General features: G+C 43.7%; 2 pseudogenes; one reads left to right on the forward strand and one right to left on the reverse strand.

Annotated features, from left to right (window-relative positions):
• Positions 1-1191: 1191 nt before the first annotated feature.
• Positions 1192-4054, reverse strand: LOC113119092 (tripartite motif-containing protein 16-like; annotated as a pseudogene).
• Positions 4055-10217: 6163 nt separating this feature from the next.
• LOC113120168 (nuclear receptor subfamily 1 group D member 2-like) lies at positions 10218-23348 on the forward strand (annotated as a pseudogene).
• Positions 23349-24617: the final 1269 nt, after the last annotated feature.

The following is a 24617-nucleotide window of genomic DNA, read 5'->3' on the forward strand; positions in this document are numbered from 1 at the left end:
AGACGCTGCTGTAGTGAATATGGATCAAAAGTGGTGCACGGACGGCCAAACGACAAACTGATGTCTACAGCTCACTGACATCGACCTCAGGGACACAGAGCAACAAATCACCAGCAGCTACAACAGTGATGACCAGGACAATGTGTCCCAATCAAAGCATGGGTAGATAGATAGTTATTTGGGTAGATAGATAGAAATATATTTTCAGCTATCATATATATATATATATATATATATATATATATATATATATATATATATATATATATATATATATATATATATATATATATATATATAAATGAATATTTATGACTCTTAATAAAGACACAAAAGGGTCTTTGATGTCATGAGACTTTCATTAATCAATCAAGTTTAGTACGTTGTGTGAACAATGTTTTCTTGTGCAGCCTGCTGTTTTTAACCAGTCTGGAGACTTTAAACCTGCTGTAGAATAAAATCAAACAGTGAGATGGTTTTACTTCAGCAGACATCTGTCACTAAAATATATTCAGACCCCTTCATTTAATGTTGCAGTCTAATGCTAAAATCCTTTATTTTTCATTCACATCAATCTACACTCCATACATCATAATGACAGAAAATCAGATGTGATGACTGCAAATGTGTTGAAAGAAAGAAGAAACAGAAAAACAGTGTCACATTGACTGAATTCAGTTCAGAAGCACCTAATTTCTCTGAATCATCATCGAGATTAAAAATACAATTATTAAAATGCAGATTTCTGTATTTCAATGTTGAGTCCATCTTATTAAAGCTCTTCTTGTGTGTAATAAGAGCACAGCTGTATCAGATTATGAAAATACAAAGCCATTCCAGAGACAAAGAGTTTGACTAATTTTATAATCAATATTAGATTAATCTGATGAAAAAGTATTCGCTCAGTTATAGTATTGTGTGATTTATGTTACTGTCAGTGACAGAAGTTCAGCTCTAGTTTTGTTTTAAAGGGGTCAAGACAGATTTATTTTTTATTGTTGTTTTTTATATATGTACCTTGAGGTTTGCTTATAATGTTTTATAAGTTTATATAAAGTTATACGTTTTTGCACACAAAAAGAGATAATTATTATTTTCAAGTCCCTCTGTCTAAAACACATATAACTGTACAATGTGTAGATCTCTGTATAATCTAGATAGTTATAATAGTTTTTTTTTATAATATAGACAGAGAATCACAGTCTGTATTTATGTTGTCAGATCAGAGAGTTTGACTGATCCATAAACATTAAACCCAGGATATAGCGGCTGAGTGAATGTGGTCTGGACTGTGTGGATGAGGTTCATTGAGTCAGAGACGCTGTAGAAGGACAGAGTTCCTGCTCTGTGATCCACATACACTCATATTCTCCTGCAGCTGGAGGAAACAGGGAGTTTAGTCTCTTTGTTATTGTGACAGAATGAGACGCTAGAGGGAGAGCAGCGCAGTCTCCAGGACTGATCATTACGTCCAAACACACACTCATTACCAGATCCCTTCCTGCTGATGCTCTTATATGACACTGATATATTCACACCACTCCCACTCCACTCCAGCTCCCAGTAACAGCGTCCACTCACACTCTCTCTACACAACACCTGAGGATAATAACCATCAAATCTGTCTGGATGATCAGGATACGGCTGAGCTGTGTCAGTGTAAGTCACCAATCTGTTCCCTTCAGACAGACAGAGATGTTTCTGTGCAGTGTTTGGATCCAGAGTGAACTGATGACGATTTGATGAAGAAACAAAACACTGTAATCAAGAACTGTAAAAGTTAAGCTTCTGTCTTATTTATAACTTATCTAAAATAATGTATTTATTTTTAAAGAGTGTTTTGATCTATCAGAGCTGTGTTATGATATTCATGAATTCACTTCAAAAACTGTTCTTCTCACATTGAAAGTTTGCATCTGGAGTGTTTCATGACCAGATTTTGCTTCTCTCAACTTACTTTCATGTTTATACCAACTTTCTTTAGTATTTAAGCCAAATCCCTTTTTATTTTTTTTGTGTAGCTGAACTTTAAAAAATATTTGTCCGGATTGAAAAAAAAAAGTGCTTTTATCAAAAATGTACAGTAAACATCAGTATTAATGTATTGCAGAACTAAAGTGAGTGTGATTGTGTTTGTTAGTGACTCACATTGTAGGAAGTCCTCTCTGCTCCTGGGAACAATGTTACTGACTGAGAAAATAACAGATATAAACACTCAGAGAGAAAATGAATCCTGGATCTATTCCTGAGACATTTCTCACATTTTCTTTATGATATTAGATGATGTTTGTCTCGTTACAGAGAGCAGATGAATCTCTAATATTTTACCAGATATCTTTTTCATCTCCTCTTTGCAGAAATCCTCGAGTTTGAGTCTCAGCTGACGGACAGATTCTCTCACTCCATCAAAAGAAAAGAGGAAACTGTCAGAGATGTTTTCTGTAGATTCAGGAGGAGCTGAGAGAGACTGAAGACTCTGCAGGAATAACAACACACACGACTCAAAGACCTGATTATCTCACACTGTCCTCAATAACCTGCTCTACAGTTGGGTTACCTGCAGGAAATGGATGTGATCGTCTGTGTGTGAAAGCTGCTCCAGCTCAGTGTTTCTCTTCTTCAGATCTTCAATCTCTTGCTCCAGTCGCTCCATTTGTCCTTCAGCTCAACTCACTGCAGTCTTTTCCTGATCTCTGATCCGCTGTGTCACCTCAGAGCGGCTTCTCTCAATGGAGCGGATGAGCTCAGTAAAGATCCTCTCACTGTCCTCCACTGCTGTCTGTGCAGAGCGCTGTTAGACACACATCACAATCAGCTCTTACTGCTTCCTCACAGCGGCTTCAGTGGGACTGAAAGAGGAGTCAAACTGAGTCTCAAACTTCTCTTCTTCTCCAAACTCACCTTATGAGACTCCACAGCGTCTCTCAGCTGCTCAAGATCTTTCTGTCTCTGCTGGATTCTCTGCTGGATTTCACTCTGTGTCTCCTTCAAGTGTTTCTGGAGGACACATTCAAAACAGCAAATCACATACAAAGCTATCACAAACTCATAAAATTGTGCCTGTTTGATAAAAAATATCTTCTCTACAGAGTTTCTCAGAGTTTTAAGATCATTAATTGAATTTAGTTTCCATGAAGACCTCACATTTAAAGCAGTGCATATGTTTATTGTCATCATTATTCTGTGATCAAGAATGAATGTGAAGGAATGGACAAAAACAATAACTCTGGTGCATGTAGAGTTATAGCAGAAATCTTGAGCGATGTGTCAGAGGTGAGTAAAGTTGAGCTCATGCTCTAATGCACAGAGTCATGTAGTAACTCTCAATGGGAGAGTAGATCACATGATGCACTCATGATCAGCTGGAGACTGCAGTGAGGAGAAACACTTGAAGGGTCAGCATTAAATGTGTGATTTCAGCTCATACCTCTTTCTCTGTCCTCTCTGCTGCAGTTGACACAGTCTCGTGGTTTTTATGTTCATCTGTCATACAAAGTACACAAACACATTGCTGGTCAGTACGACAGAAAACCTCCAGAAGCTTCTCATGTTTCTGGCAGATCATCTGCTGCAGTCGTCCAGTGGCATCAGTCACTTTGTGTCTCTTTCCTGAATGAAACTCTTCATGACGCTCAAAGTGAGTTTGACAGTAAGACTCCAGACACACCAGACAGGACTTGACAGCTTTGTGTTTTCTTCCAGTACAGATGTCACACTCCACATCTCCAGATTCAGCAGGAAAAGCAGCTTTTAGTTTGGTCTTCTTCAGTTTCTCCACCACTTCAGCCAGTATGGTGTTTTTAGCTAAAGCAGGTCTTGGACTGAAGGTCTGTCTGCACTGAGGACAGCTGTAGACTCTCTTCTGATCCTCTTGATCCCAACAGTCTGTAATGCAGCTCATACAGTAACTGTGTCCACAGGGAATGGTCACAGGATCCTTCAGGAGATCCAGACACACTGGACAGCTGAACTGCTCCACTGAAAAAACACTGGCTTCAGCCATTTCACTGTCTACAGCAATACAGACACAAACAACAGCTCAACAGCAGAACAGTTTCAGTTCCTCTTCAGGAACTCGAGCTGCGTCAAAAGCGCTTTGGGGAACGCGCCCAGCGTGCGCGACTCTGAATATCGTGTGAAATCAGACCAATGGAAGAGTGTGACGTCACCGGCGGAGTGACGTAAGCGACCAGGAAGCTATAAAAGCACGTGCCACGCAGCTGGCGTCAGCTTCGCGTCTCTCAGCAAGCGCTCTGTGTGTGATTGTCAAACTGTTTGTCTGTGAGTTTTATTTACTGTTGTCTGTCCAGTTTAAGAGCTCCTAGACAATGCCCAAAAGCAAGGCGAAAGTTAAGCATTCTGGCGATTCCAAATCGCGTTTTAGGCTGTGTGTTCCTCCCTGCCCGAGATATATAACGGGTGGGGATACACACGACCTTTGCGTGGTTTGCCTGGGTTCGAAGCACGCTGAGTCGGCTCTCGAGGGGGCCGACTGCCCGCACTGTGTGCGGATGTCGGTGCGTATGCTTCGTTCCCGGAGGGCCCTCTTCGAGGAGGGGGCCTTCGCCAGCGTTCCCCGCGGTGCTGGTCCCGCTTCTGCTGAGGCAGAACGGCGGCTGCACTCGTGGGGTTCGCAAGTGGATCTGGTGGAGGGAATGGAGACGGGCCAGTCCCTATCTCCTTCCACTTCTGCCAGATCCGGCACCCAATCCCTAGAGTCGGAAGCACGCTCAGCGGTTCCTTCCACTCAGGGAGAGGGGTCGACGCTTCGCCTCTCTTCCTCCGAGGAGGAAGTTGATGTGGAGTCGCTCGACAGGGATTCGCCACCCCACTCGCCGCAGTATGAGGAGCTCTTGGAGGTGGTTACTCGCGCGGTGGCCAAGTTAAATATCGACTGGCCCACCGAGAAAGCAGCTGAACCGCAGAGAAGCAAGCTTGATGAACGCTTCCTGCGCGCGAGTCAGCCACCTCCCAGCCGGGGCCTGCCATTCTTTCCCGACCTGCACGATGAGATCTCCAGGTCGTGGAAACGCCCATTCTCGGCCCGCCTCTACATCCCCTCGTCAGACTACTATGGGAACGTAGTGGGGATGGGAGAGCGCGGTTATAGAGCGATGCCCCGGGTGGAACAGACGCTCGCGAGCTATCTGTCCCCCGGTGCGGCGTCGTCTCTAAAGGCCCCGGCATTGCCCTCAAAGCCACTAAGAACAACTTCGGCTTTGGTGGGCAAAGGGTATGCGGCAGCAGGTCAGGCTGGTGCGTGTCTGCACACCATGGCGGTGTTACAGGCGTACCAAGCCGATCTGCTCAAGGAGCTAGATGAGGGAGAGGAGATCAAGTCCCATGATATCTCAGAGCTAAGAAGGACCGCTGATCTCTCCCTCCACGCCACCAAGGAGACCGCTCGAGCGATTGAGCGGTCCATGGCAGCTATGGTGGCCGTGGAGAGGCACTTATGGTTGACCCTGTCTGATATGAAAGAGCGGGACAGGGTCTGCCTCATGGACGCCCCGATCCAGCCGACTGGCCTGTTCGGCGACGCAGTTAATTCTGTCGTCGACAGGTTTCAGGAGGCCCACAAGCAAGCGGCGGCGTTCCATAAGTTCCTCCCTTGTCGCTCCCTCAGGGCATCTGGGCGGGAGATGCCCCAGCCGCTCCCTAGCTCCTCGTACCGCGAGGCTCAGAAGCAGAGCGTCGCCTCTCGTGCTCCTCCGCGTCGGGAACGAGAGTCTCGACGACGCTCTCGGCCGAGGACTTCCCAGCCCAAACAAGATCTCAGGGCGGTTATTGAAGCTAAGAAGTCCTTGGCCAAGAAACCCTGACGCCAACAACCCAGGGTTTCAGAGGGCAGCCTCTGCTGGGGTAGAGCGGTACACACCGCAGTACACGATGCCCGTCTCCCCTCAGCGCCCTCTGGGGGCCGGTCTGCTAACCCTGCCAGTGATCCAGGGCGCAGCAGGTCCCAGCGAGCATCGCTCTCAGTATCTTCCGCCCGTGCGCGTAGCGGGGCTGAGACGCTCGCCGCCCCTGCGGGGGCCTCTTACACCAGAGATCAGTCTCGAGAGACTGATTCTCTTAGTAGATTATTTAGCAGCGTTGAAACTACTGCCAAATGTATCTCGATGGGTCCTGCACACAGTAGAAAAAGGCTACCGCATTCAGTTCGGCTCCGTGCCGCCAGTATTCAACGGGGTCGTTCAGACAGTAGTCGGCCTCAGGCAGGGTCTGGTTATGGAACAGGAGGTGAAAACCCTATTAGAGAAGGAGGCCATCGAGGTGGTCCCTCCTCAAGACAGGGAGTCCGGATTTTACAGCCGGTATTTCATAGTTCCCAAGAAGGATGGGGGGCTGCGTCCGATTATAGACTTGAGGGTCTTAAATCGTTCAGTTATGAGACTAAAATTCAGAATGCTCACAATCAAGCAAGTTGTAGCGCAGATCAGGTCCCAGGACTGGTTTGTCACGATAGATCTCAAAGACGCATATTTTCATATATCCATCCTTCCACATCACAGGAAGTTTCTGAGGTTCGCTTTCGGGGGCGAAGCTTACCAATATCGAGTACTTCCCTTCGGCCTTGCACTCTCACCCCGCACGTTCACAAAATGTGTAGACGCGGCTCCGGTCCCCCTGCGCATGCAGGGCATCCGCATTCTCAACTATATCGACGATTGGTTGATCTTAGCTCAGTCAGAGCAGGCTGCGGTTCGGCATCGAGATGTCGTCCTCGCACATATGGGGGAGCTGGGTTTGAGACTGAACGCCAAGAAGAGTGTACTTTCTCCGGTTCAGAGAACCACCTATCTAGGCGTAGTATGGGATTCGACCACGATGCAGGCACGATTGTCCCCTGCTCGTATCGAGTCGATCCGCATCTCAGTCGAGAGAGTCAAACAAGGCCAGTCACTCACTGTCAAACAATTTCAGAGATTGTTGGGTCTGATGGCAGCTGTGTCCAATGTGATACCTCTTGGCCTGCTGTACATGAGGCCCCTGCAGTGGTGGCTCAAGACCAAGGGATTTTCCCCGAGGGGCAATCTACTTCGCACTATCAAGGTCACGCGGCGCTGCCTACGTGCCTTAGATGTATGGAAGAAACCTTGGTTCTTGAAACAGGGCCCGGTGCTGGGAGCTCTTTGTCGCCGTGTAACGCTAGCGACAGATGCATCCCTCACTGGTTGGGGTGCAGTCATGAGTGGCCACCCTGCCCGTGGTCTGTGGAGCGATCGCCATCGAACATGGCATATCAATTGTCTAGAAATGCTAGCAGTTTTTCGTGCACTGAAGCACTTCCTCCCAGACCTAAGGGGTCACCATGTGTTGGTGCGCACCGACAACACATCGGTGGTCTCCTATATCAACCACCAGGGAGGTCTGCGTTCGCGCCCTTTGTACAAGCTGGCGCACCAGATCCTGGTGTGGTCCCAGAGCAAACTCCTCTCACTAAGAGCAGTATATATTCCTGGGAAACAAAATGTGGGAGCAGACATACTGTCGAGGCAGGGGCCGAGGCCCGGGGAGTGGAAACTTCACCCACAAGTAGTGAAGCAGATATGGAGAATATTTGGCAGGGCTCAAGTAGACCTATTTGCATCTCAAGAGACGTCTCAATGCCCCCTTTGGTTCTCTCTAGTTCATCCAGCTCCTCTGGGACTGGACGCTATGGTACAGACCTGGCCGAGGCTTCGTCTGTACGCATTTCCCCCTATTGCTCTGCTCCCGGGAGTTCTGGCGAGAGTGCGCCGGGACGGGGTCCGTCTGTTGTTAGTAGCCCCGTTCTGGCCGGGCCGAGTATGGTTCTCAGATCTAGTCTCGCTCCTCGACGGCTCTCCGTGGGAGATACCGATCAGGACAGACCTCCTCTCGCAGGCGCAGGGTACGATAATTCACCCTCACCCGGAGTTGTGGAAGCTGTGGGTGTGGCCCCTGAGGGGGCACAACTTTTAGCAGCCGGTCTCTCAACCGAGGTTGTTGAGACCCTTCTCCAATCCAGAGCTCCCTCAACGAGGAAACTGTACGCCCTGAGGTGGAAACTCTTCACCTCGTGGTGCAGAGACCGCCAGCTAGACCCAGCAAACTGCCCGATTGGTACAGTTCTGGAGTTTCTACAGGCTAGGCTCTCTGCAGGGTTGACCCACTCCACACTGAAGGTTTACGTGGCGGCTATTGCGGCCTACCACGCCCTTCTCGATGGCCAGTCTTTGGGAAGACACCCCTTAGTTACACGTTTCCTCCGCGGTGCGCTGAGGCTGAAACCTCCAGTACGGTCCCGTATTCCCCCGTGGGACCTGGTGGTGGTGTTAGAGGCAATGTGCAGACCCCCATTTGAACCTATTCAAGATATCTCAGACAGACACCTTACACTTAAAACCTCCTTTCTGTTGGCTATCACCTCTCTGCGGAGAGTAGGAGACCTTCAGGCCCTCTCTGTGGCCCCTACTTATCTTGAATTTGCACCAGGCATGACTAAAGCGTTCATATACCCTCGAGCGGGATATGTTCCTAAGGTTCCCTCTGTTACACCACAACCTGTCGTACTGCAGGCCTTCTGTCCTCCTCCCTTTCGGGAGCCCGACCAGGCGAAGCTAAATTGTATGTGTCCAGTTAGAGCGCTGGACGCATACGTCCACAGAGCTGCCCTGTGGAGAAAGACCGATCAATTGCTTGTATGCTACGGTCCCCCCAAGAGGGGTTTTCCTGCTTCTAAGCAGACTATCAGTCGTTGGATAATCGAGGCTATCAACGCTTCCTATGAGTCCTCTGGTCGTCCCCCGCTGTCGGGAGCCAAGGCTCACTCTACCCGGGGTATGGCGGCCTCCAAGGCCTTCTTAGCAGGTGTATCCATGCTGGACATCTGCAACGCTGCGGGATGGTCCACGCCCTCCACGTTTGTCAGATTCTATGGCCTAGACATGCCAGTCACTCCAGGCGCTTCAGTCCTCCTGACCTAAGCTGTGCTCTTCGGATACACACTAGGCAGGGGTTTGGTAGTCTGGCGGCGTTGGTACTCGTTCCCCAAAGCGCTTTTGACGCAGCGTCTCGTTCCCTCGAGGAACTAGGGTTACATATGTAACCAAGAGACGTTTCTTTTAACTGAGTTTCCTGGTTCTGTGTTTGAGAGACGTGTGCAAAACAAGTGTGCGTGTAAGTCTGAAAACTCACATACTGAAATATCCACTAGGGGTCAGTTTCATACAGAAACTCAGAGTTAGTGAGAACACAAAGTGGGATAAACACCTTTTCAGATAATACTGCATCCAAATTACTCAGCATTATTAGAAAGCTAAACGCAGAGTTTTATTAGGGCTTGAGCTAAACTCCACGAGACAGTGGCCCTCCAAGACCAGAGCTGCTCTGACATTTAGAAAAATATCATGTTAAATAATTAGTAACACTTTAGAAACTGTTCCATCATTAATGATGATGAACTGGTCTCGTCAATTCACTTCAGCAGAGACCAAGTGGAGCCCCAAAGCGCATCAGGACTCTTTATCAAATAGGTGAGACTTGCAAGTATCAAACTATGTCTTATTAATTTATACACTGTGTGCCTTACACACATGAATCATTCTCGTCGCCTTGCTGTAGGAGTTTGTCTGTACTGTGCCTCTACAGATCATCTCATCAATGTTTGCCCAGAGCGACCCCCGGACCAGGGCCCGGTTCCCCAAAACGTTCTTATTGCTAAGTAGTTCTTAACCTATTCCTTAACCTCTCTCTTAACGTTATGGCACGATTCCCGACACGTTCGTACGCTAAGTATATCTTCTGTAAGTCACAATTTCGTAAGGTTGGTCTGGACCATCTCTCTTAGCGTTGTTTGAGCTCTAGACTCTAGCCGCTGCCACTGTGCAGCAGTCTTTAGAAATCAGCGCAGTGCAATACAAGTCAAACTATGCTATGTTCACAATGTTGTGGCTCAACAATGATTTTATGTTATGGACATTTTAAGACTAATAATAAAATATGTTCGCAATGGATACAGGCCTATTTATGAAGTTGAATTCATGTGGTATCAGAACTAATATGGTGGTAATTAGCCTAAGCTTTTTCGTAATGTCATTAAAGCATTTAAATTGGCAATCACTTTTGATCATTAAAATCTGGGAAACAATTTGGCTCTAAATGCCTAAGATCTATAAACGGGTAAGCACGGTGGTGTCCAGTAAGCGACCAACTATGGCAGCGATCCAATGTGTCCTTGCATTGAATCAAAGATGGTGCCGACCGCAGAGCAGTTTAGTCCATGTAAGTATTTTTATTTGGCAAAACTTAAGCCCTTTTGACATTTTAACTGACGTGGCTATATTAAAAAAAATTGCCTCCCAAGCCAACTCATTATGGAGCTGCTGGACCTTCTCAGACCTGCGCTTGCCAGGCTAACGCTGCGGGATTTTGCTTTAAGCCCTGAAGCCCAGCTGCTTGCAGCGCTGAGGTTTTTTGCTACAGAGAACTTCATTGAGGTCGTGGAAGAAGGCTACGTCCAAAGCAAGACCTCTGTGTGGAGGTGCATCCACACTGTCACCAACGCCCTTCTGTGCCATGCCGGGGATAACATCTGGCTGCCAGCAACAGGTCCGGAGGTCCAGGAGGTGCAGCAGGGCTGTTATGCCATTTCTGGCATCCCCAGAGTCTTGGGCCTGGTGGATGGCACACTCATCCCTATCACCAATCCATCAGTGATTGATCAGGCGTACATATCGTGAAAGGGATATGCGGCCATAAACGTGCAGGTTATAGTGGTCCATAGGGGTGTGATCTCCGACCTGGCTGCAAGGTCCAGCAAAACTTCAAGTTCCTCTGACAAAGAGCTTGGTGCCCTTTTTTTTTACGTTGCTTCCCCACCATATTCTGTCTCTAACTCTCTCTCTCTGTTAAAGCTGCAGTAGGTAACTTTTGTAAAAATATATTTTTTACATATTTGTTAAACCTGTCATTATGTCCTGACGGTAGAATATGAGACAGATAATCTGTGAAAAAAACAAGCTCCTCTGGCTCCTCCCAGTGGTCCTATTGCCATTTGCAGAAATACATCGCTCCAGGTAAGAAACAACCATTCAGAGCTGCGGTCCGTAACTTTGTTTGTGTTCAAAATGTAGAAGAATGTATATAATAAGCGAGTACACCATGAATCCATTTTCCAAACCGTGTTTTTAGCTTGTCCTAGGGTGCACCTATAATAAGTGTTTATATTCGGACTATTTTAGATTGCTTCGGGGGTACCGCGGCGGAGTAACCCAGTACCTTTGTGATTCTTCATAGACATAAACAGAGAGAAGTAGTTCCGGCTACGATGTTCTTCCGCAAGACGCAAGCAGTTCTGTTTATTAACCGCTAGAGCATCAAAAGTTACCAACTGCAGCTTTAATTGTATATAGGTTGCTTTTTATTGAAAACATTAACGAATGGCAATCAATACCACATTAAACAGAAGTAACTGCAGCTGCTTGCCAATCAATTCTGATTGTAAAGTACCTTACCAATAATATAAAAGTGTATTACATCATTTTTAGAATTCGTTAAACCCACGTCAAGAAGCGGCACAAGTGGCACAACGGGATAAGGAGGGTGGATGGTTAGCAAGGGATACCTGGTTCGTCTACCCGTCACAACATATCGTGTGAAGATATTGGCCTATAGCTTTTAGGTTGTAGCAGATCCAGATTTGTTTTTTTAAGTACAGGCTTAACAACAGCATGTTAACAAACCTAAACAAATAGCACAGTAGGGACAACATCCATAGGACAAAATGATGATTTCATAGAATGTAACAGAGAGTTGATGTCATGTAATGTCGCAGGTGTAAAGGTGGACCAACAATGAGCAGGAGAAAAGTCACAGACAGAGTTCTGGGCCAGTGATGGTACGATGTTTGCCCTAACATCACTGAGCTTATTAACAAAAAAAGTGGAGGAATTCATTACAGTCAGGTTTAGATAACACAGTTGTTTGAGGGCTAGTTGGAGAAATTATTTTATTAATGGTTCTGGGATTATGCTTATTCGTGGACATAACCTGAGGAAAAAAAGCGAGTTTTCAGCATCTCATTCAAGGTACCCATAGATCTTTAAGGTGGAGCCTATGAGCCTCAAGTTAGAAGATTTCCAAAGAAGCTCCACTTTTCTACAATTTCTCCTAAAACTTTGGATAGCTTCATCAATCCAAGGACAGGGTTTTTTTGTGGGACACAGTGCTTAATTTAATTGGTGCTATTTTATCTAAAATCGATAAACACTGACCATTAAAAGACTGGATAACCTCATCAACATCAGTGCATCCCATCAGAGAACATGAGTCAAACAAGGCAGAGAACCTCCCGGCAGTGTCATGATTAATAATCCGCCTTTGTGTCATATTTATATATAATTATATATAATTACAATAATTATCTGGGGCGGAGGATCTTGAGGAAAGTTAGACCCAATCTCAATTCTACCCCTTAGCCCTTACGTGAAGGGGTAGGGGTGTCTCTATTCAATTTTGGTTGGAGGGGTAGGGGTAAGGGGAAGGGCCAGATAGCCCTTTAAGCGAAGATTTTTTGGGACCACACTTCAAATGAAGGGGTATGAATTATCTCGGCAACATGGCTGCTACAGCATAAATGTAAGCTTTTTTGACATTAATAAAGATTTTAACAAAAAGTAATAATTTGTTTAATGTTACATTCAATTGTGAGTTCATATTAACGGTCATGTTGCTCAAAGAAATGTTTGCAAAAATCGCTTATATTTGCTAACGTCATATTATTACAGACTGCATGATAGTGCCACAGCATATGTCTGATCAGGGCGATAACTGCCGTAGACATTGATGGGGGCTAATCCCCCCCAATAATTAGAAATCGCTAAACCATTTTCCCAAATATTGCCTATTCGAGAGAGAACGAGAGAGAGAGAGAGAGAGAGAAATGGAAGTTGCGTGTATTCGCGTCTGTGCATTTATCTTTTTAGAGTGAGTTTACTTAAAAACAGCAATTGTATCCTCTCGTCGCTGGAAAATATAATGTAGCGATTCAGTATTTCATCTGTATTTAATAAAAGTCATTTTGGCAGCCTTGACAAGTTTATTTTCTCCTGGATGTATGAGCTGCGCGATTTCTGATATCTGTAAGAAGGTCATATTATAATAATTAAAGGCTCTTATGCACACCAGCATACATATGTGTGTATTGTAAGAGCTAGACAACGAATGATGGCATGTGACGGAATAGTAGTGGTGTCCCAGTCCTTAGGGGAATATTTTCTCCCCTACCCCTTGTTTCAAGGGGGTAGGCGGAGGGGTAGGGAAGGGGAAGGGGTATAAAATAGAATTGGGATTGGGCCTTAATATTAAAAAACACACAACTATGGTCACTTGCATGTACATCTTCCACACGTGTATTTACTATATCTAGACAAAGAGAAAAAACAAGGTCCAGGGTGTGACCCTTAATATGCGGTGGTCCAGTAACATGCTGGATGAAATTAAAAGGGTCTGTAATAGAAAGGAGATTAAGTCAAGTCAAGTCACCTTTATTTATATAACGTTTTATACAAAATACATTGCGTCAAAGCAACTGAACAACATTCATTAGGAAAACAGTGTGTCAATAATGCAAAATGACAGTTCATCATTGAATTCAGTGATGTGATCTCTGTTCATTTTAAATAGTGTCTGTGCATTTATTTGCAATCAAGTCAATGATATCGCTGTAGATGTAGAGGTGACCCCAACTAAGCAAGCCAGAGGTGACAGCGACAAGGAACCGAAACTCCATCGGTGACATAATGGAGTTATGCTCAGTTTGGAGGCCAGTTCTCCTCAGACCAAATGAAACCAACAGTTCAATTCCAGGCTGGAGCAGGATACAGACTGGATCTGGTGGCTACGGTGACCTCCAAATAAGAGAGAAACAGACTAATATTAGCATAGATACCATTAACTAAAGATGTAGCAAGTACATTGGGTGTTATGGGAAGTGTTCCCGGTTCCGGTTTACCTAATTAATGCCGCCTAAAAATCCTTTAATGGATTTGGATATGTAAAAAGCACATTAGTATGTTATGTGTATGCCAGGTTAAAGAGATGGGTCTTTAATCTAGATTTAAACTGCAAGAGTGTGTCTGTCTCCCGAACAATGTTAGGTAGGTTATTCCAGAGATTAGGCGCCAAATAGGAAAAGGATCTGCTGCCCGCAGTTGATTTTGATATTCTAGGTATTATCAAATTGCCTGAGTTTTGAGAATGTAGCGGACGTAGAGGATTATAATGTAAAAGGAGCTCATTCAAATACTGAGGTGCTAAACCATTCAGGGCTTTATAAGTAATAAGCAATATTTTAAAATCTATACAATGTTTGATAGAGAGCCAGTGCAGCGATGACAGGACCGGGCTAATATGGTCATACTTCCTGGTTCTAGTAAGAACTCTTGCTGCTGCATTTTGGACTAGCTGTAGTTTGTTTACTAAGTGTGCAGAACAACCACCCAATAAAGCATTACAATAATCTAACCTTGAAGTCATAAATGCATGGATTAACATTTCTTCATTTGACATTGAGAGCATAGGCTGTAATTTAGATATATTTTTGAGATGGAAAAATGCAGTTTTACAAATGCTAGAAACGTGGCTTTCTAAGGAAAGATTGCGATCAAATAGCACACCTAGGTTCCTAATTGATGACGAAGAATTGACAGAGCAACCATAAAGTCTTAGACAGTGTTCTAGGTTATTATAAGCAGAGTTTTTAGGTCCTATAATTAACACCTCTATTTTTTCTGAATTTAGCAGTAAGAAATTACTCGTCATCCAATTTTTTATATCGACTATGCATTCCATTAGTTTTTCAAATTGGTGTGTTTCACCTGGCAGCGAAGAAATATAGAGCTGAGTATCATCAGCATAACAGTGAGAACTAACACCATGTTTCCTGATGATATCTCCCAAGGGTAACATATAAAGCATGAAGAGTAGCGGCCCTAGTACTGAGCCTTGAGGTACTCCATACTGCACTTGTGATCGATATGATACATCTTCATTCACTGCTACGAACTGATGGCGGTCATATAAGTACGATTTAAACCATGCTAATGCACTTCCACTGATGCCAACAAAGTGTTCAAGTCTATGCAAAAGAATGCTGTGGTCAATTGTGTCAAACGCAGCACTAAGATCCTATAAAACTAATAGAGAGATACACCCACGATCAGATGATAAGAGCAGATCATTTGTAACTCTAAGGAGAGCAGTCTCAGTACTATGATACGGTCTAAATCCTGACTGGAAATCCTCACATATACCATTTTTCTCTAAGAAGGAATATAATTGTGAGGATACCACCTTTTCTAGTATCTTGGACAGAAAAGGGAGATTCGAGATTGGTCTATAATTAACTAGTTATTTGGGGTCAAGTTGTGTTTTTTTATGAGAGGCTTAATAACAGCCAGTTTGAAGGTTTTGGGGACATATCCTAATGACAATGAGGAATTAGTAATAGTCAGAAGAGGACCTATGACTTCTGGAAGCACCTCTTTTAGGAGCTTAGATAGTATAGGGTCTAACATACATGTTATTGGTTTAACTTCCCATGATCCCTGCTGCCCTTGAGGAACTACGTGGAGTTTGCATATTCTCCAAGCTGGATCTGCGGAGTGCTTGCAACCTCATGACAAGTGGGAGACAGCTTTCATCACTTCATCTGGCGACTATGAATCTTTGTTTTTACGGATAGACAGAAAAGCTGAGGCCGGTAAATCCAAAGGTGGAGGATTGTGTTTTTTGATTAACAAGAAATGGTGTGACCCCAGGAATATCTCCACTCTGTGGCGTTCCTGCTCACCTCATCTGGAACATCTATCCATTATTTGCCGCCCATTCTGTCTGCCCAGGAGTTTTCATCGATCATCGTTACTGGTGTTTACACCCCACCACAAGCAGACACTGGCTTGGCTTTTCTAATCTCCACGATTTGCTCATCAGTTACATCAACAAACATCCTGATGCTGCTCTTGTCATCACGGGGGATTTTAACAAAGCCAACTTAGGCAGGTCATGCCAAACTTATACCAACATGTATCCTGTGCAACCAGAGGACCGAATACACTTGATCATTGCTACTCTCAGTTTAAGAATGCCTACAAAGCTTTCGACAAATCGGACCATTCCGCCATTTTCCTCACATATAAACAAAGGCTCATTGAAGAACCCCAGGTGCAGAGGGTAGTGACGAGCTGGCCTCCCAATTAGAAGCCATGCTACAGTCAGCTCTTGATAACATAGATTGGGACATGTTCCAAACAAGTTCCTCTGACGTCAGCAAGTTCACAGTTTTAGGATTAAGCTTTGTAAACACGCTAACTGAACAAGCTATGGATACATTAATTATAAGGACCTTCTCAAATCAGAAACCGTGCGTGGACAGAACAATGCATCCTGCAGTAAACAAGCGCACTGCAGTATACAACGTTGGCTCCCGTCTGGAAAAATGAGTGAGTACAAAACATCAAGCTATGCTCCCCGACTTGCTCAAAGGCCACCAAACACCGATACAGGGAATGCATCTAAGAACCATCTGTGCCTTTGGAAACAAATCCTCTGCAGCTTTGATAGCAAAATCATCTCTGGCTGATGAGTTAAACTTTTTCTATGGCCACTTTGAATGCAACCGCGGGAAATCAAGTCTGTCAATCAGCGCGTCAGGAAGCGGCAGTCAGAGCAGCGATAATCATGTGAGCACAGTATCTGAGGACGAGGTTTAGAGGGCCCTAAAGCGAGTAAACTTCAGGAAATCAGCAGGTACTGATGGGATTCCTGGCCGTGTTCTGAGGACCAGGGCTGATCAGCTCGCTGGTTTTTTGTTTTCGTTGGTTTGTTTTAATTTATTTAGCTGGTTTGATAACACCTCCTTCAAAAACATTTGGCATCACCCCTGTGCCTGAGAACAATAACCCCTCTTACTTTGTCTTTAAGAAACTTATAAAGAACAATATCTGCTCCTCCATCCCTGATACTTTGGACCCTCTTCAGTTTCGCCCCAATAGATCCACTGAAGGTGCCATGTCTTATATCCTGCACTCTTCTCTCAAATACATTGACAGCAGCAATGGGAACTATGTAAGCCTGCTATTCATTGACTACAGCTCAACTTTCAAAACTATAGTCTAGGGCTGTAGCTATCAAAAATTGTAATAATCGAGTATTCTACCAAAAATTACATTGATTAATCGAGTAATCGGATAAAATGTGTTTTTGCTTAATTAAAGTGCAATATTAATTATGCAAGAGAAAATAAGACTCTTGGGTCGCTTAAAATTAACAACTAAGTTTCCTTTTTTACAAAAAAAATATTTTTATTTTTTAAATGCATAGAATGCAATGCATACTTAAAAAAAACATTTAATTATTACCCATTGTTTCTCTGTCTGTACTTGTACTGTGAACAATGACAATAAAGTTGAAAGATGAAATAAGTGCATTTAAGTGCCATTCAGTTGGGTGTTACAAACACGTCAGGTTCCAACTCCACAGAATCACAACGCACACCCTCACCGGAGTTCTAATCACACCCACCTGATCGTCATCACCATCCAATCACCTCAACACCATAAAAGCCACACACTGTCGGGTCTCGGGACTAATCACCTGCCTTTTTGGTGTGTGTGTGTGTGTTTGTATCACTTGTCAGCTCACCGCAACTACCTGTTTGAGTTTTCCCCGCCCTCCTTGTTTCTGTGTTGTGAACCTTAATTGCTCGCCACCTGTTTTCTATGTTCTTCTAATTTTTTCCCTTTATCATTCCCTGTGTTTCTCTGTCTATTGTCAGACTTTTGTTACTCGTTTCAATAGTTCCGATCTTCTAGCTGTTCTTGGCACTCACCTTTGTCGTGTCTTGTCCTCAGGCTCCAGTGTGTTTAGCTGATTTCTCTGCCCTCTGTTCTTACAAAGCGCAGAGCTCTTGGAAGCTTCCTGTCCTCATCACTCCGGTCTCAGCGGTCATACGAATTACCGTGGAGCGTTACTCATCGGCTGTGATTCATATGCTTCGACTATTCATCCAGTCACTACGAGTAATCCAGTGAACGTGACTCATCTGCTCTGACTCCTCTGCTTTAAATAAAGCCTTGTGTAAACCCGCATTTGAATCCTGCCCATTTCTCCTGACACACACATGCACTCAAGCTTTGTCTGGTCACGTTTGCAACAAGATCATTCCTGTATGCTTACTATAAGGACTAACTCCTCTTCTACTCTCTCCAGCGATTCTCCGAAGACCCAGATCCCCAGTGTGCGTATGAGTGGCAAACCTTCCCTCCAAGAAGTCTTCACCCAACCTGCACGGATCCTTCCTCATATTCACTCATCACTACCTGCTCCTCTGCTTGTGTCTGTTCAATAAAACATCTTCATTTTCTAACCTCCTCAGCTTCCCAAGTTATCCGTAACATTGGGGTTTTAAATAAAGCATTTTCTAAGATGCACATTAAATATTAAACATATAAAACATTAATTTATCTTTTAATTATTGAAAATTAGAATGAAATGTTGAAGAAATGTTGTATGATTAAACCTTAAAAAAAATAAGGTTGCACTTTATTTTAAAGTACGTGTACTAACATGTACTTATAGTGTACTTACAGTGTATTTATCTAAGAAAGTTCTGGTAACACAAAGTAACTACATGGGGTAGGGTAAGGTTTAGGGGTAGGTTCAGTGTTAGTACCTAATTATTACATAGTTATTGTAATTACTGTAATAAGTACATAGTATGTACACGAGGAACAGGACTGTAAAATAAAGTGCTACCAAAATAATGTTGGATTTTTTTTTAGTAGTAGGCTATGTACTTTCTGCTGAACAATAGTCTTTAATATTAGTTCTATTGGATCTTAGTGCTGCGTTTGACACAATTGACCACAACATTCTTTTGCATAGACTTGAACACTTTGTTGGCATCCGTGGAAGTGCATTAGCATGGTTTAAATCGTACTTATATGACCGCCATCAGTTCGTAGCAGTGAATGAAGAGGTATCATATCGATCACAAGTGCAGTATTGAGTACCTCGAGGCTCAGTACTAGGGCCGTTATTATTCACACTTTATATGTTACACTTGGGAGATATAATCAGGAAACATGGTGTTAGCTTTTACTGTTATGCTGATGATACTCAGCTCTATATTTCTACGTGGGCCGGTGAAACACACCCATTTTAAAAAACTCATGGAATGCATAGTCGATATAAAAACTGGATGACGAGTAATTTCTTACTGCTAAATTCTGAATAAACAGAGGTGTTAATTATAGGACCTAAAAACTCTGAAAATTATTCGCCATCAGTTAGGAACCTAGGTGTGCTATTTGATCGCAATCTTTCCTTAGAAAGCCACGTTTCTAGCATTTGTAAAACTGCATTTTTCCATCTCAAAAATATATCTAAATTACGGCCTATGCTCTCAATGTCAAATGCAGAAATGTTAATCCATGCATTTATGACCTCAAGTTTAGATTATTGTAATGCTTTATTGGGTGGTTGTTGTGCACGATTAGTAAACAAACTACAGCTAGTCCAAAATGCAGGAGCAAGAGTTCTTACTAGAACCAGGAAGTATGACCATATTAGCCCGGTCCTGTCCACACTGCACTGGCTCCCTATCAAACATCGCATAGATTTTAAAATATTGCTTATTACTTATAAAGCCCTGAATGGTTTAGCACCTCAGTATTTGAATGAGCTCATTTTACATTATAATCCTCTACGTCCGCTACGTTCTCAAAACTCAGGCAATTTGATAATACCTAGAATATCAAAATCAACTGCGGGCGGCAGATCATTTTCTTATTTGGCGCCTAAACTCTGGAATAACCTACCTAACATTGTTCGGGAGGCAGACACACTCTTGCAGTTTAAATCTAGATTAAAGACTCATCTCTTTAACCTGACTTACCCATAACATACTAATATGTTTTAATATCCAAATAAGTTAAAGGATTTTTAGGCTGCATTAATTAGGTAAACCGGAACCAGGAACACTTCCCATAACACCCTATGTACTTGCTACATCATTAGAAGAATGGCATCTACGCTAATATTAGTCTGTTTCTCTCTTATTCCATGGTCAGCGTAGCCACCAGATCCAGTCTGTATCCAGATCAGAGACTGTAGTCACCCAGATCCAGTACGTATCCAAAACAGATGGTGGATCAGCACCTAGAAAGGACCTCTACAGCCCTGAAAGACAGCGGAGACCAGGACAACTTTCTTGTGGTCAGCCCCAGATACAGATCCCCTGTAAAGACCTTGTCTCAGAGGACCACCAGGACAAGACAACAGGAAACAGATGATTCTTCTGCACAATCTGACTTTGCTGCAGCCTGGAATTGAACTACTGATTTCGTCAGGTCAGAGGAGAACTGGCCCCCCAACTGAGCCTGGTTTCTCCCAAGGTTTTTTTTCTCCATTCTGTCACCGATGGAGTTTTGGTTCCTTGCTTCTGTCGCCTCTGGCTTGCTTAGTTGTGGTCACTTCATCTACATCGATATAATTGACTTGATTTGCAAATAAATGCACAGACACTATTTAAAATGAACAGAGATGACATCAGTGAATTCAATCATGAACTGCCTTTAACAGACATACATACAGACAGACAGACAGACAGACAGACAGATAGATAGATAGATAAGATTCAGCAGAAGTGTCAATCTGTTGAAGCCTGTGAGTTTACCGTGTCTGTGCTCCTCAGCTGTGCGTTTCAGCCGGATTCCCAAACGAGAGAAGCAGCGCATGCTGCTCGAGATGCAGAACGCCATGAACAACATGATGAACAGCAGCCATGACAACCATCCTCTGAACGAACAGACGTCAGCCACCGATGCATCTCCAGAGCAAAGCGGCCCGGGCCCTTCCTCCCGCTCCCCCTCTACTTCCCCCAGGAGCAACCGATCCGAATCCAGTCCTGACCCTGAGCTGCTGAGCGGCATGGATACAAGCCAGAGCTCAGACTCTTCCAGTGCCACTGACAGCGAGGAGGAGAAGGTCATCGGCACAGTGACTAGAGCGCACCAGGAGACCTTCATGTACAATCAGGAGCAGGCCAGCGTGCCTTCAGAGGGCCCCAACAACTACAGCCATTGCTCAGAGAAGACTCAGGAGGTCTGGAAGCAACAGAACAATGCCTCCTCAGAGAGTGAACTAAAGCCCCCATCAGGCAGTGCTCCACGGGGGCCTGAAGACTCGGGCTGTCCTTTCAGACTGCCCAACAGCAGCTCCGCTGGACCGTCTCTGCAGAACCTCTCTCTGAGAGCTCATAATGACAATGACACACATGTCAACGGCAGCTGTAGTGTCCCAACATTTGCAAGTGTTAACAGGATGCACCTGGTGAGTTACGTAGAGAACCCATACCAAAATTTCAGTTGAAGTCCATACAAGTACTCATGATTCTCATTCACAGGTTTGCCCCATGAACACATCGCCCTATGTGGATCCTCAGAAATCGGGTCACAGTATTTGGGAGGAGTTCTCCATGAGCTTCATCCCAGCTGTCAGTGGAATTTGCAAAGCGCATCCCAGGATTCAAAGAGCTGTCCCAGCACGACCAGGTCAGCCTGCTGAAGGCCGGCACCTTTGAGGTATGAACAAAATACAACACAGTCTCCACACAAGGGTCAGACTTTAACGAGGGCTTGGGCCAAAAAAGCCTCCAACATGAATAAAAATGCCCCATAAATTCAAGACGAAGGGGCAAAAAAATTCCCCTGCATTATTAAACAAAGTATTAAGGCTGTTGCAGTTAAAATTATTTGTGAAAATGTATAAAAAGTGTAAATTCAGATTTAGATCCACTCACACACTTTATCAGATTGTTTTTTACACATTGTTTTGTGCAGCATTGAGCCTCATAACCAATCACACAGATTTCTGTTGACCTTAGGAATGCATTGGCGATCAGAGGCACTCAGCTGTGTTAAGTGCATGCTCGCGACTTCCCTCATCATAAACAACACAGTGCAGATACATTAATACTGAGATACATATAATTACAATATAAAGAGCAATAATCTAATGTCATATTAATAATGGTCAATAATCAATAATGTCATATTGCAGCCGGATTCGGAGGTTCTGTATTTTTACATGGATAATTTAGATTTTTTTTTTTTTTAAATTGTAGCCTATTGTTATTGACAACAGTTTAAAATGTTGATAAAAGTAATTGACATTATAGACAAATATTGCCCCTTAATGGAGAAGTTAATTTCTGACCCTACACTGAATTAAACAGTCTTAAATCATTCCTAAGAGTCCTGTGAATTGAGCGGATAGATGGGTTTAGATAGATTAGATGGGTTTCTTGTTTGGTCTGTAGGTGCTGGTGGTGCGCTTTACATCCCTGTTCGATGTGAAGGAGCGCACGGTTACATTTCTGAGTGGCAGGAAGTACAGCGTGGAGGCGCTGCGCTCGATGGGTGCTGGAGATCTCCTCAACTCAATGTTTGACTTCACAGAGAAGCTGCAAGCGCTGAACCTCAGTGAGGAGGAGATGAGCCTCTTCACAGCCGTAGTGCTGGTGTCTGCAGGAATTAACGCCATACCATTATAAGACCATAGTTTTGTATCTGAGATGGGGTGGGGCAATTAGAAATTTGACCAAACATTAGAATTACATCATAACACTCTGGTCCTCTTCGTTTGGGAGTCACATTTGGCTCCTTAGTTGTCAAAAGTGACCGGAGCCTTGAAATGTAAATTCTTTTTTTTAAGGAAAATTGATTTAATAATTTTTCTTTTCAATAATATTTTTTTTTATTATTATTTAGAATTAATTCTAATTAGCCAAATAATTCTTATTTTTTAATAAACGGATTCCCAATGTTTTTTATACATAGTGTCTTAATTTTATTAGGTTTTGCTTTTAGATATATATTTAAACATAAAAGACTACTTATTCCTAATCTTTAGCTGAAGCCTTGACTTACTGTGTTACATGAATTGTTTCCCATAGATCGCTCCGGTCTGGAGAACGTCAACTCGGTTGAGGCCCTTCAGGAAACTCTGATTCGAGCTCTGCGCAGCTTGATCACCAAGAACCACCCGAACGAGATCGCCATCTTCACTAAACTGCTCCTCAAACTGCCGGACCTGCGCTCGCTCAACAACATGCACTCTGAGCAGCTCTTGGCCTTTAAGGTCCACCACTGACCACCCATCAACCCCATAACTGTGGACCACACACCCCATCCATCTCCAGAGCCTCCTTCCTGCGGCCCATTTAGCCAGTGGGGAACTGTTATTACTCAGTGCCCCTTTTCTGACACTTCGCCCCATGACTTTCAAAGCACTGCTGGTTAAATATGGAGGTGGAGCGGTGGTACAAGTCATTATACTGTAAAATGCCTGTATTGTACTGTAAAACACCTCTGCTCATGCTAAAGCACACGACTCGCTGACACAAACTGGAGGGGTTTCGTTGTAGATGCTTACAAGAGTTTGTACGATTACTCGGTTCGTGTGTGCGCAGAGGCATCTTGAATTAGTTTTTAGATTTATAAATCTGCCTGTGCAATAAGTGACGCGTTCACTGGTTTTGTGATTGTTCCTTGTTGGTCTTTTAATACTTTCAGAGAAGAGGACGTAAAGGTATCTGTGGCACGTATGAATGCTGTGTGTTGCTAAAGGGAGATTATGAAGGGATATTCCCACAAACAAATGAGAAAATAATTACATAGAGCACAGTTTGGCATTCTTTCTAATTCGGAGAGAAGAAAAAACAAAAAGCACCAACTAAGAAAAAGAAGAATGTGGAAGAAGAAAAGCTGCTAATCTGAGCTTTATTGGCAGAAAGACAGGAATGTTTAATGTATAGATCTATTTTTATAGTCTGTTTTCTGTCTTAAAATCTGTAGTTAAATGCTGAGGAAGCCACACTTAGGCCTGAAACATTATGTAAGTATGTGAACACAAATGCTTCTTGATACAGTGGATGGCTGCGTTCCAAAATGCATTAAATTCTAATGCAGTGCGTGTCACGCTGATGTTGTGTGCAGTAGACACTGACATTGACACTGTCTTTTTACAGTTTTCTCTTCCAGGTAAATGATGGAGCAACAGTTTGAAGAGAATCTTGCTGAGTAATTTAAAGTTAGTTCAGCTGTTGACACATTTATAGCTAGCTACCTGACTAGTGATGCATTTGGTTTATTGGCACAGACATATGAAGTCGACTGTTGTCCGCTTGAGTGTTTGTTACCGACAAGATTCAGTCAGACCGCAGGCTCGGCCAAGCATTTGTATTCTTGCATAGAGTAAGTGTCTGATTGCGTATGGTGCATCTGTGTAGATGTCCTGATTCGTAGGGCTTTTAGTAATGACAAAGTGTGTGATGATGCTTAATGACAGAAGAGGAGTAGGACAGAAGGCGTTTTATCACTATAAGATTTGTGAATGCTGATGGGACTCAAAGCTGTCCACAGTGATGTCATAATGTCTGCATTTATATTTCTTCATTTCTCTTTTCTGAATGATGTTTTTTGTTTTTGTTTTTGGGTAAGTCTGTTCAGTGAATGTTCTTGTAGAGTTATTGTTTCTGTGTGATCAGCTGCAGTAAGCAAATAGTGTGGATACTCAAGCACCGCTGGACC

This window comes from Carassius auratus, chromosome 19 (assembly GCF_003368295.1).
Source record: "Carassius auratus strain Wakin chromosome 19, ASM336829v1, whole genome shotgun sequence".
NCBI classification, from domain to species: domain Eukaryota; kingdom Metazoa; phylum Chordata; class Actinopteri; order Cypriniformes; family Cyprinidae; genus Carassius; species Carassius auratus.